Source organism: Dermacentor albipictus, chromosome 2 (assembly GCF_038994185.2).
Source record: "Dermacentor albipictus isolate Rhodes 1998 colony chromosome 2, USDA_Dalb.pri_finalv2, whole genome shotgun sequence".
Taxonomy (NCBI): Eukaryota; Metazoa; Arthropoda; class Arachnida; order Ixodida; family Ixodidae; genus Dermacentor; species Dermacentor albipictus.
Window position 1 is genome coordinate 140129526 of NC_091822.1, and position 12727 is coordinate 140142252.

The 12727-nt window shown below is 51.2% G+C and overlaps 1 non-coding gene across 1 annotated transcript; it reads left to right on the forward strand.

Moving 5' to 3' along the window:
- The first annotated feature begins 5952 nt into the window (after nt 1-5952).
- Nucleotides 5953-6140, forward strand: LOC135918941 (U2 spliceosomal RNA). Its single transcript, XR_010569832.1, has one exon. It is a non-coding gene; the product is annotated as a U2 spliceosomal RNA (small nuclear RNA).
- Nucleotides 6141-12727: the final 6587 nt, after the last annotated feature.

The window sequence follows — 12727 nt, forward strand, 5'->3', positions numbered from 1 at the left end:
TTGCACGTGCAGACCGAACATCCACTGAACGCTAGAAATGAATAGCTTCGCTGTAGACCATGTGTCTAAGGGTATGATCGAAAAGCTCTTTGAGAACACTTGCTTGTCGATGGTAAGACGTGGTGAGCTGATGGCGCGATGGACAAGACCGTACTTTGTGGTTAATGACCTTTGACAGGAATTTACAATTTCGGTCAGTCACCAGTTCGCGTGGGGTTCTATGTTGGAAAATAACGTTGTGGAGTAGGGAATTGGCAACATTTGTGGCGCACCTTGTTGATAGCGTTGGGGTTTTGTACAGTGCTTGGCGTAATCTGTGGCTTCAGCTACCCACTTGATGCCAGATGTGGGCACAGGAAAAGAGGCAAGCAAGCCAAAGCCAACGCAAAAGAATCAGTCCGACTGGATGTCGAGTGGTTAAAGGTGCCCTGGAAGAGGAGGAAATGGCGTTTTGAGACTTTGGAATTGCCGACAAGCCCCAATGCATTTTGGTACCAAGTGGGCGAGGCCAGGTAACTCGTCGACGGATACTGTCGAAAGTTGGAGAGATGCCGAGGTGGCCGGCAAATGGAACGTCGTGGAGCTCGTAGAAAGTGGACGAACGGAGGTGCTCGGGAACGACGAGGAGGAAGGCAGGACCACCAGGGTGAATGTTACGGTGATATACTGTACCATCCTTGGGGACGAACAAGCGAAAGGAGGCGTTGGAAGGTGAAATTTCGAGGCAATCAAGAGGCCGCTCAAGAAGTCGACACAGCGTTGCTCGCTGGCGGCGTGGTCAGCAGGGAAATTGAAAAAAATGCATGCGTGTGGTGCGATGCTGACGGTAGGCATTACATCCACAGCGTAGTGAGATAAACCCTCTGCGTCTTGACGCAAGTGGCCGGATTTATAAACAAACGTATATGAATATTTTCGCATACGTGTAGAGCTCGGTGACCAACACAGTCCATAGGGGACCTGAATGATGAAAGCCAGCACAGCACGTAATGGTCCTTGATTACAGAGAACGGCTTGCCGTATAAATATAGACCAATTTCGAAACTACGAAGACAAGAACACGGCATTCATTTTTCAACCACTTAGGTGATTTCCTCTTTCCAATCCAACAATTTTTTTGCGATGTCTGAGGTATTTCCTGGTGCATAACGTCTCCAGGCATAACGTTTCCAGGTTATATTCCCAGATTGTTGTTGGAAGCGCCTGCGTTTGAATGTCTATGTTCTTGCCATCTCTGTTATTTGATTTTCATTCATATTTAAGAATTCTGTTGCTATTGGTTCGTGTATTACGTTATAGTATCTCTCCTGAATTTAAGGTTAAACGTTTGTTACCGCTATCCAGGCTATTTTTTCCATGCTAATCTATCATCATTTGGTCTGGTCAATCGTAGAGCGTTTCTGAAATTAAGGCTTAGTCCATAAATGTGCCGCTAATCTACAAATGCTCAGTATATGTCTCCCTTACCCTTTGCTACTTCCTACCTGGCCTAATCAGGATGCCTGCTCCTCCGCCTTTTTTGACTCAGTTATTCGTTAGAGCCCTCCTATATAGGATTGCGAATAACCGGGAGCTGCTCCAAATCTCGCAAATGATTTTCAGTCAAGTCGCACCTCCTAAGGTCTTCGTCATTCACCTGGGTTTATATTTCCAGCCTTTTTTCCTGCTTGCGACCATTCTGCATGCTTATATCACAGATTTTAACTTCGGTATAGTTATCCTTTGTGCGTATTTTCTTAACTCCTTGTGGTCTAATTCTGCTGCTTGCCCGGTGTGTCGCTACAATCAATACCTATTCTACCTTCCTGATTGCCTGGGGCCCGCCTAAAGAAAGCTAGTGCGCGTGCAGTGAGTCGCACTCCAAACGGTGTTAGTATACACTATCGCTAAAGTGTATCCCGTCATGCAGAAAATCGCTTTCGCCGCGTTTTCTTTGCACCTCTCGGTTGATTTGAATGACCGTAAAATTATTTGCCAGAGATTGCATCCAAATATCCCCGCTTACTGGAAGCACTGCGCTTTCTTTTCCATGGCCCTGCCTTTGAACCTCTGTCACCATGCACTCTGCGAGTTTCACTTCCTTTGAAACACTCCGCATATCGGTAACCCCTTTGACTGTTTGCTTCGGTATCCTTGTCTCCCGTCCATTCAGTACGGCTGTATCGGTCGCGTCGACGTTGGAGTTACGCATAGACGGCTCGAATTCCCTGTCGCCTGGCATCGGTTCGGACCTCTGTTCGACGGGTGGGTCGAAATGCTGGAATATAAGAGGCGTGGTGAGAATAGTGCTGAGCTGTGGAAAAGCGCCAGCTGGAGAAGCGTCCCATGTGAAAGGCACGTGTTTCTTGGGCAGATCAGTAAACGGCTGTGTGATCGCTGGAAAATCTTTTACGAAGCGTCGGAAGCAGGCACACAGTTCCAGGAAACACCGGACGCCGTTGGCTGGCTTGGGCTAAGGAAAAAAACTCACAGCACCCCTTTTTTCCGTGTCCGCTTCAATATCTGAAGCATGAACAAGTGGCAGCGAACCAAACTGTGTCGACGGCCAAAGGGCTATGACACAGAAGCAATCTTTTGAGAATATGCACTCACACACGCATCAGACGCGGGTTACAACACACTGGACCGTCTAGCGGCTCCGCAGTGTGTTCATTTGGAAAAGGTAGTGTCGGCACCACAGCCGAAAGACATGGCATTCAGTCACCAGAAGTGGTGCGAGTGAGAGGAAAATCCGGTTGTATACACACCTTATACATAACGCCTCTCTGCGGGTGGCAGTACGGTGACCCGCTACATAGCTTCACTGCTTATCGCAATTACGTCGACATTCATCGTGAGATGCCTTCTTGCGGAATTTTTTAGACATGAAAAGGGATGATTTCACCTAGAGTTGGCTTGTGAAAGCTGGATGTGTGTCGCAATGCTCCCTCCAAGTTTATTTGCCTCCTCCAAGCCCGTATCTAACCTCCAGGATTTCGACAAAAAACACGAATTGCCTGATAGCAATACTAGCTTGCTGTCAGTGTTATGCAAATCAACGTCATGCGAATGGTTCCTTTCGCTATGGAGTCATGATGCTGTGACTTTTTGCGGAAAAGGCGCTTCGGTGTGACTCGCATTGTAGGCAAGAGTGAGAAAAAGACTATAAGACAGTCGGCGGGAATGCAGAATTCGGCAGTAAATCCTTTGTTATTGCGGTCTTTCTATTCGTTTATTGCGCATAGCAATGATGCTGTGTCTTCGTTTTCCTCTTTCATCTTTGCGGAAAAATTCGCAACTCCTCTTCGTCGTTTACCGACCACTTGCGTTCTCATAAAGCACTTCAATTACTGCAATGACTTCAGCTCCGGACAGGCGTCTACGAGCCCGCAGCCGCCCAGCAAGAAACACACCGAGGGACAACACGCGAAAACGGGTAAATAATACCTTTGCTTCAATAGAGACGCCGGAACCTGGCGGCGTTCCCTTGTCATCACGTGACTTGCTGGCTGCGTGGAGCTCTGCATGCGCGTTCGGAGCGCGAGGGGCGCGTTTCGCTCGCGATAGATTCGTTCCACGTCTGCGATCGGAACCTGGCTGCCAAAACCAGCGCTCCCGAAGCTTCGCCCGTTCCATCAGAGCCTGGCCAGCTTCAAGACATGTCAACCGTCGCTGCTCGAGAGCGCTACAGGAGAAAGAAGGTTAATACCAAGCTCTCGTTCGACTCGGCAAGCGGCCGTCCCATCAGCATGCCGTCCAACATGAAGGCAAACCTTCTGGAACTCTTCGCCCTTCTCAAGATGCAGCTGAAACCTGACATTCCTGGAAACGGAACAGAAGCAGCTGCTCCCCAGCACTGTTCGAACGGATACATGCTGCCTGCTCCAGAAACAACGCCGAGCTACAATTGCGGAACGCTCGATCATCGCATGTCACCCTGTTTTGGGACAGGAAGGAATGCGAGGCAAGTGTATCCATAGTGAATATCGTGAGGCAACTGCAAGAACTGCTGCAAAGGAAGGGCCCGTCCCAGGAGGACGGCCTGATGGAAGTGCTGAGCCTTTCGCACGCTCTAGTCATCGAAGTATGCGGCACCGTGACGGCGTTTCTGGACTGGCGCCCAGAATTTGAAGTGGTGGGCGAGCTCCTGCACTCGTTTGTTTTTACGAGCACCTGGATATTACCAATTTCATGTGTACATTTGCGCTTTCGCCATTTAAATGTAGTGCCTTCATTTTCACAATCTTCTAGTTTATGTATGCAATAAATTATTCTGCCCGATCATGTAGTATGAAACCGCTTTCTTGAAAGTAACAACACAAAAATGCATGGTTTCACTTCAGGGCACCTATTGCAACTGAGAAACTTATGCCGAGCGACTGTGGAGTCATGTTCTTGTTGCATAAATATTTAGGTAAGCACCAATTTAGACAAACTCATCCATAAAAGTGTTACGAAATGAATTGACGTTGTAGCTACGTGAATGAAAATTTTATTCCTCATAGTCTACTAGAGAGAGAAGAAGCTAAAAAAATAGCTTGACATCTGAAGCCGAGAAAACAAGTGCAAATATACATCGGCAGGGGCGACATAAAGCCACAATTTGTGTGAGCATGCAAAGACGAAATATTTCAAAAAGATATAATATGTAAATGAAATATTGGGCAGTGAATATCTACCACATCGCACGCAAGAAAAATGTAAACCAATCGGGAATAATAAAGCTCTATTCAAGTTTATTGTTACGCGAATGAAATAGAAATATTGCTGCAGATTATATACTTACAGAATACATTTAAGAAAACAATTGCAGTGCTGAAAAGTTGCAGTTGTTGCCCTTAGTGAAATGGAGCTGTGATGGATCGGCCTTCAATTGGGCAGTGAAAATATTTTTATGTTTGCAATTTTTTAGAGGTAAGTTGCTGGCAGCTAGAGCCAGGTGCCAAGTGGTTCTTCGTCGGGCGACTGAGTTCATCTTTTAACAGGTGAACGCACGCTGTATTGCGCCCAGTGGAAGATATATCAAAGCGCCTTCCCGACGCGTCTAAAGATCTGTGCCAAAGCCAGAGGGATACGGTTTGAGGTGTGCGACTTGCACATTGCACAACCTTATTAAACTATGGTAAAAGTGAGATCTGGGAGCGGGGTAGACCATCTCATATGTAACGGGAGTCACGGCACGAAGGACGCTGTATCGACCCAAGTACGCGAGAGGAACTTTTCCTTGAGTTTAACGTTACGAAATCAGGAACAGAATTGATAATGTAATAGGGAACGCAGGCGAAGAGCTCCCGTCTTTGTGTCGTTGTTCATAGAAAAGTGGGTGGTTTTCTTCAGAGGTCAAGAAGCTTAGCTTCTTGACCTCACCACGGAAACCACCACGCAAGAGCGGAAGGAAAGGAGATAACAAGCGCTTTGAACGCTGGGAAAGAGAGCGGTGCGAAGGTAGACATGGCCGACGCGGGCCAATGTGTGGTAACTGTTCTTATCAGCCTAATATCTGGTACAGGTACGGTGCAGAAAGCCTTCCGATTGCAGGCAGCCTGGGTCACGGCTTCTAGTGCACATTGGCTGGCCGGCGCTGCTACGGCTGCAAGGAAGGTGTTCAGTGGCAATGTGTGTTCTCGGCCGAACAACCGGAAAAGCGGGGAATGACTAGTCGTGTTGTGCCCTGAAGAATTATATGAAATTGTGACTTACGGTTGAGCCACATGTGAATAATTGTGGTCGGACGAGACGTACCTAAAAAAATCATAAGGCATTCCATTATGTGGATGTGGATCGCCAGCGAAGCTGTTTAGCACACGACACATAGGTGACACAGAATTCTGAAGAAATGTAGAAACTCATTTACTGTGATATTTATATGTATTTGATTGGACGACGGGACCACCGTTTTGAAGGGTCGGGGGAAACTAGACGCGTGTGAAATTTGGACGGGACCGCCACCACGGTAGAGCGGAAGGAAAGGAGATAGCAAGCGCTTTGTACGCCGACAATGTGTGGTATCTGTTCTTACCAGCCTAATATCTGGTACGGGTTCTATTTGGACCCTATATATTAAACTTACTTTTGCAAGTTGGCGGAGTGCTTGAAGCCTGCTTCACCTCCGCTGTGGGTCTGCCCGTTATTGCACTACCTCCGGTATCGACCCACGGTTTTTGCACAAGTAGAACGAAAATGCACTGACCGCTAGCCATAAATTGCTTCGCTGGAGAACATGTCTCTAAGGGTCTGATTAAAACGCCCCTTGAGAACACTTGCTTGTTTATGGTAAGACGTGGTGAGCTGATGGTGCGATGGACAAGACTGTACTTTCTGGGTAATGACCTTTGACAGGAATTTACGTCTTCGGTCAGTCACCAGTTCGCGTGGGGTCTGTGTTGGAAAATAACGTTGTGGAGTAAAAAATTGGCAACATTTGTGGCGCACGTTGTTGATAGCGTTGAGGATTTGTACAGTGCGTTGCGTAATCTATAGCTTCAGGTACCCGCTTGATGCAGGATGTGGGGACTGGAAAAGAAGCAAGTAAGCCAAAGCCAACGCAAAAGAATCAGTCCGACTGGATGGATGGATGGAAAACTTGATTTGGTCCTGCAAGTAGTGATAATCAACCACTAAGCGTGCCGCTCAGTGGCCTGGAAGTCGAGTGGCTAAAGGTGCCCTGGAAGAGGAGCCAATGGCGTTTTGAGACTTTGGAATTGCCCAAAAGCCCCCATGTATTTTGGTACCAAGTGGGCGTAGGCAGGTAACTCGTCGACGGATTCTGTCGAAAGTTGGAGAGACGCCGAAATGGCCCGCATATAGAACGTCCATGGAGCTCGTAGAAAGTGGGCAAACGTAGGTGTTCGGGAACGACGAGGAGGAAGGCAGCTCAAACCCCGATCACCTTCCTCCGACCCCGCCGCGCCCGAGCGTGACGTGATTCGCCAGACAACCTCCTTCTTGGAGGCATTTGAGAAGCGCGTCATGGCCCGCTTTGCGCGACTTGAGGAGCGCGTCGCCAGTATCGACACCCGTGTGGCCGCCATCGAAACCCACCTTACCGCCCTAGACACCAGGGTCGCGGCCTTAGAGACCCGCCAAAGCGCGACTGAGGCCACCGTCGCACACCTGTCGCTCCCTGTCCCACTCACCCCGGCACCTACCCCAACTCTGTCGGGGGACTCCGCCATCCATCATGGCCAGACACCCCACGCGCCTTAATTTCTGGCAGTGGAACTGTCGGGGGTTCCGCAGCAAGCGGAACACCCTGCAGCTCCACCTCCAGAACATCCCTCCCGACACTCTCCCCTCCATCCTAGCACTCCAGGAACCCCTAACCCCCGTGAAACTGCGTGACTACACCTCCTTCCATCCTTCTTCTGAGGTCCGCCCAAACGTTGCCACACTGGTGCAGCGCAACCTTGCTGCCGTGCAGCACCAGTTGGACGTTTCGGACTGTGCCCATCTCCTCCTTGAAATCCTTCCTCGCCGTCGCACTGAGACAAGCCTCTTTGTTCTCAATGTGTACAGCCCTCCCAAAGCCCCTTCAGCTCCTCTCCTCCTCGTCCTCCGCCGAGCGCTCTCCTGCGCTGGCCGCAATGCCCTGGTCGTTCTTGGCGACTTCAATGCCCCACATACCAGCTGGGGCTACCCCCAGAACACTCGCAAAAGCCACTCACTCTGGACTTTCATCCACAACGAGTGCCTTTCGGTCCTTAATGACTTCGCTTGCCCCACCAGGATCGGATCTAGTGTTCAACGAGACACCAATCCGGACCTTACCCTCGCCAAAAATGTCGCCAATCCGACCTGGACTAATACAGGGGTCTTCCTCGGTAGCGATCACTACGTCCTCTGTACAACTTTCCCACTCCCCTCCCTTGCTCGCGCCTCTACTCGTCTCACCCAGATAGTCGACTGGGACCGCTTTCGCTCCACTCGTCTCTCTACTTCCTCCTCTGCTCCTATCACCGATCTCTCTGCCTGGACCGAGACACTTTTGGCGGACGTCCACACTGCCACATCCACGCTCCCTACAGCACCACACTCCACTACGGCAGACAGCCGTCTGCTGCACCTTTGGGAGGCCTATCACGCTGTCCACCGCCGGTGGCAGGCTCAGAAATACAATCGCCGCCTGCGCCTCCGTTTGGCCCGACTCGCGTTGGACATGGAGGAGCACTGCGCCTCTCTCGTTAGACAACAGTGGGGCCAGACCTGCGACCGCATGGCAGGCAACCTGGGCCTCCGCGACACGTGGTCGCTTCTCAGGATGCTGCTAGACCCTACACACACTAAAGCTTCCCAGCGCAAGGATATCTCCCATCTCCTTCATTCCTCCCCACTCACTGATACTGACTTCCTGGCGGCTCTCCGGGACCACTACCTCTGCACCGACTTACCTACTCCGCTTCCCACCTACTCCGGCTCCCCAAACCCTGACCTTGAGGGCAGACATCTCCGTGGGCGAGGTTCGTGCGGCGCTACTCACACTCCGCACCACCTCGGCCCCGGGGGCAGACCGCATCACCAACAAGGTACTCCGCAACCTAGACACCCCCTCCCTCGAAGCCCTTACTGATCTCCTCAATACACATTGGCAGGCTGGCACTCTTCCATCCTCCTGGACCCATGCACGTGTCACATTCATCCCCAAACCCGGCAAACCTATTGCCCTCGAAAACCTCCGCCCCATCTCTCTCACCTCCTGTCTCGGCAAGCTGTTCGAGCATGTCATCCTGGCCCGCCTCCAGACCTATCTGAATGATCATGACTTTTATCCGGACTCCATGTTCGGTTTTCGTCCCCAGCTGTCCACCCAGGATGTCATGCTCCAACTTTCCGAGGATGTCCTACCCCCCTCCCACCACAAACGCACTCGAGCTATCCTGGCGCTGGACCTTACTAAGGCATTCGACAATGTACACCACACCGCCATCCTGGACGCTCTCTCCTCCCTCCATGTCGGACCCCGTGTCCATGCTTACGTCACTGCGTTCCTCGCCCACCGCACAGCCGAAATCTCATACGGCCCACTTTCTTCTCCTTCCTTCTCCCTTGGCAACAAGGGTACCCCCCAAGGCTCTGTCTTGTCCCCGCTTCTGTTCAACATCACCCTCTTCCCGCTGGCACGTGCTTTACGAGCTATCCCAGCTCTGTCTCATGCTTTCTACGCCGATGACATCACCCTCTGGGTGACCACCGGCAATCTTGGCGACATGGAGATCACTCTACAGGCAGGTGTGGACGCGGTAGCAACTCACGCCCGGGCCATCGGGTTGAGCTGCTCCCCAGCCAAATCGGAGCTTTTGCTCCTTCGGCCTGGGCGGATGGCCCCCCTATCACCTTCTCCACTCACCGTCTACCTTGACGGCACACCCATTCCTCTCGTCTCTACCCTCCGCATCCTCGGACTCTTTCTTCAGTCCAATGGCAAGCACACCACCCTCATCACTCGACTCACAAACACTGTACACCACACTGTCCGCCTCATACGCCGCATTGCAAACCGCCACCACGGCATGCGCGAACACGACCTCCGCCGCCTGGTCCAGGCCTTTGTTCTCAGCCGCTTCATTTATTCTCTTCCGTATCTCTACCTTTCTCGTACCGAGGAAGACAAAGTCAACAGCCTCATTCGCCACGCATATAAGTCAGCCCTGTCCCTTCCCACATCTACGTCGACGGCTCGGTTACTGTCGATGGGCGTCCACAACTCCCTGACGGAGCTGACGGAGGCCCATCGCACGGCCCAGCTCCTCCGTCTCTCCCGCACCCGCTCGGGTCGCGCACTTCTCTCCACCCTTAATCTCTCCCCTCTTATTCCTCTTCCCACATCACTGCCCATCTCTTCCCATGTCTTGCCCCTCCTAACCGTTAAACCCCTCCCTAAAAATATGCATCCCGAACACCACCCCTCCCGTAGAGCAGCGCGAGCCTCCGCGTTCTGGCGTCAGTACGAACGGCAGGCCGCCGTGGCTTACGTAGATGCTGCCCCGTACCGCCGCTACCCAGCACATGCCCTTGCCGTCACTGACAATTCTCTCCGACTCACTCTTACTGCCTCAGTCTACACTTCTACCTCTGTCGAGGCCGAGGAGGCAGCTATTGCCCTTGCCATCACGCAAACCTCCGCGAAGTACATCTTCAGCGACTCTAAACCTGCGGTCTACAACTACGCGGTTGGACGGGTGGCACACCCGGCCATCGGAATCTTGCGTTCCGATACCGTTCCCTCTCGCCCCATCCAAATCATCTGGGTGCCCGCTCACGCGGCCCATCCTGGTAACGAGGCGGCCAATTCCATCGCTCGAGATTCGACTGACCGAGCAAGCCCGACCCCGCCGGGAATGGATACGTGCGACGCGCTCCTCACGTACCGCGATATCACGCAGCACTATCGCCTCTCTCGTCTCACCTTCCCCCCTCCGCACCAATCCCTTTCCCAACCCCACCAACACTTATGGCGCCACCTTCAGGCCCATACCTATCTTACTCCCGCACGTCTTGCCCTCTTCCACCCCGGGACGCACTCGCCGGCTTGTCTCTTATGTGACGGCTCCCGCGCCGATTACCATCACGTCCTATTCTCCTGCCCGGCACACTTGCCCCCTGCCTCTTGGCGCCTAAGCAATCCGCAGCAGTGGGAGGCTGCTTTGTCCAGCACCGAGCCGGATATCCAACTCCGGCTGGTGAACTGGGCGGAGGACGTCGCGACCAGGCATGGCCTGGACGCCACAACCGGCAGCCTGAAGGCCGCCCACAAGGCTGCTTTTTAATTTTTTAATTTTTTTTTACTTTTGGCCTTCTCATCAATAAAAGTTTTTCACCACCACCACCACCACCACCAGGTTGAATGCTGTGGTGATATACTGTACCATCCTTGGGGACGAACAAGCGACAGGAGGCGTCGGAAGGCGAAATTTCGAGGCAATCCAGAGGCCGCGCAAGGAGTCGACACAGCGTTGCTCGCTGGCGACGTGGTCAGCAGGAAAATTGAAAAAAAAATGCAAGTGTGTGGGGCGATGCTAACGGTAGGCATTACATCCACAGCGTAATGAGGTAAACCATCTGCGTCTTGATGCAAGTGGCCGGATTTGTAAACGAACGTAATGAATATATTCGCATACGTGCAGAGCTCAGTGACCAACACAGTCCATAAGGTCCCTGAATGATGAAAGCCAGCACAGCGCGTGATGGTCCTCGATTACAGAGAAGGGCTTGCCGTATACATATAGACCAATTTCGAAACTACGCAGACAAGAACACGACATTCATTGTTAAACTACTTAGGTGATTTCCTCTTTCCAATCCAACAATTTTTGCGATGTCTGAGGTATTTCCTGGTGCATAACGTCTCCAGGCATAATGTTTCCAGGCCATATTCCCAGATTGTTATAGGAAGCGCCTCCGTTTGAATGTCTATGTTCTTGCCATCTCTATTACTTTATTTTCATTCATATTTAAGGATTCTGATGCTATTGGTTCATGTTTTAGGTTATAGTATGTCTCCTAAATTTAAGGTTAAACGTTTATGACCGCTATCCAGGCTATTTTCTCCATGTTCATCTATCATCATTTGGTCTGGTCAATCGTAGAGCGTTTCTTAAGGCTTACTCCATAAATGTGCCGCAAATCTACAAATGCTTAGTACATATCTCTCTTACCCTTTGCTACTTCCTAACTCGCCTAATCAACATGCCTGCGCCTCCGCCTTTTTGTGACGCAGTTACTCGTTAGAGCCCTCCTATAAAGATTGCGAATAACCAGACTCTGCTCCAAACCTCTTAAATGCTTTTCAGTCAAGACGCACTTGCTAAGATCTCCGTCATTCAGCTGGGTTTATATTTCCAGCCATTTTTCCTGCTTGCGACCAATCTGCATGTTTATGTCACAGATTTTACCGTCTGTATAGTTATCCTTTCTGCATATTTCCATAACTCCTTGTGGTCTAATTCTGCTGCTTGCCGATGTGTCGCTACATTCAGTACCTGTTATATCTTCCTGATTGCTTGGGACCCGCCTAAAGAAAGCTAGTGCGCGTGCAGTGAGTCGCACTCCAAATGGTGTTACTACACACTGTCTCTAAAGTTTATCCCGTCACGCACAGAAGCGCTTAAGCCGCCTTTTCTGTGCACTTCTCGGTTGATGTGAATGACCGTAAAGTTGATTGCCAGAGATTGCGTCCAAATATCTCCGTTTACTGGAAGCACTGCCCTTTCTTTTTCAAGCCCCTGCTTTTCTTCCTCTAGCACCCTTCTCTCTCCGACTTTCAGTTCCCTTACAACACTCCGCGTATCGGTCACGCCTTTGACTGTTTACTTCACGATCCTTGCCTCCCGTCCATTCAGTACGGCTGCATCGGTCCTTTCGACGTTGGCGTTACGCATAGACGGCTCGAATTCGATGTCGCCTGCCGTCGGTTCGGACCTCTGTCCGACGGGTGGGTCGAAATGGTGCAATATAGGAGGCGGGGTGAGAATAGATCTGAACTGAGGAAAAGCGTCAGCTGGAGTAGAGTCCCATGTGAAAGGCATGCCTTTCTTGGGCGGATCAGTAAACGGCTGTGTGATCGCTTTAAAATCTTTTACGAAGCGTCGGAAGCAGGCACACAGTTCCAGGAAACACCGGACGTCGTTGGCTGGTTCGGGCTAAGGAATAGGAGTCACAGCACCACTTTTTTCCGGGTCCGCTTCTATGGCTAAAGCATCAACAAGTGGCAGCGAACCGTACTTTGTCGACGGCCGAAGTCCTGTGCTACAGA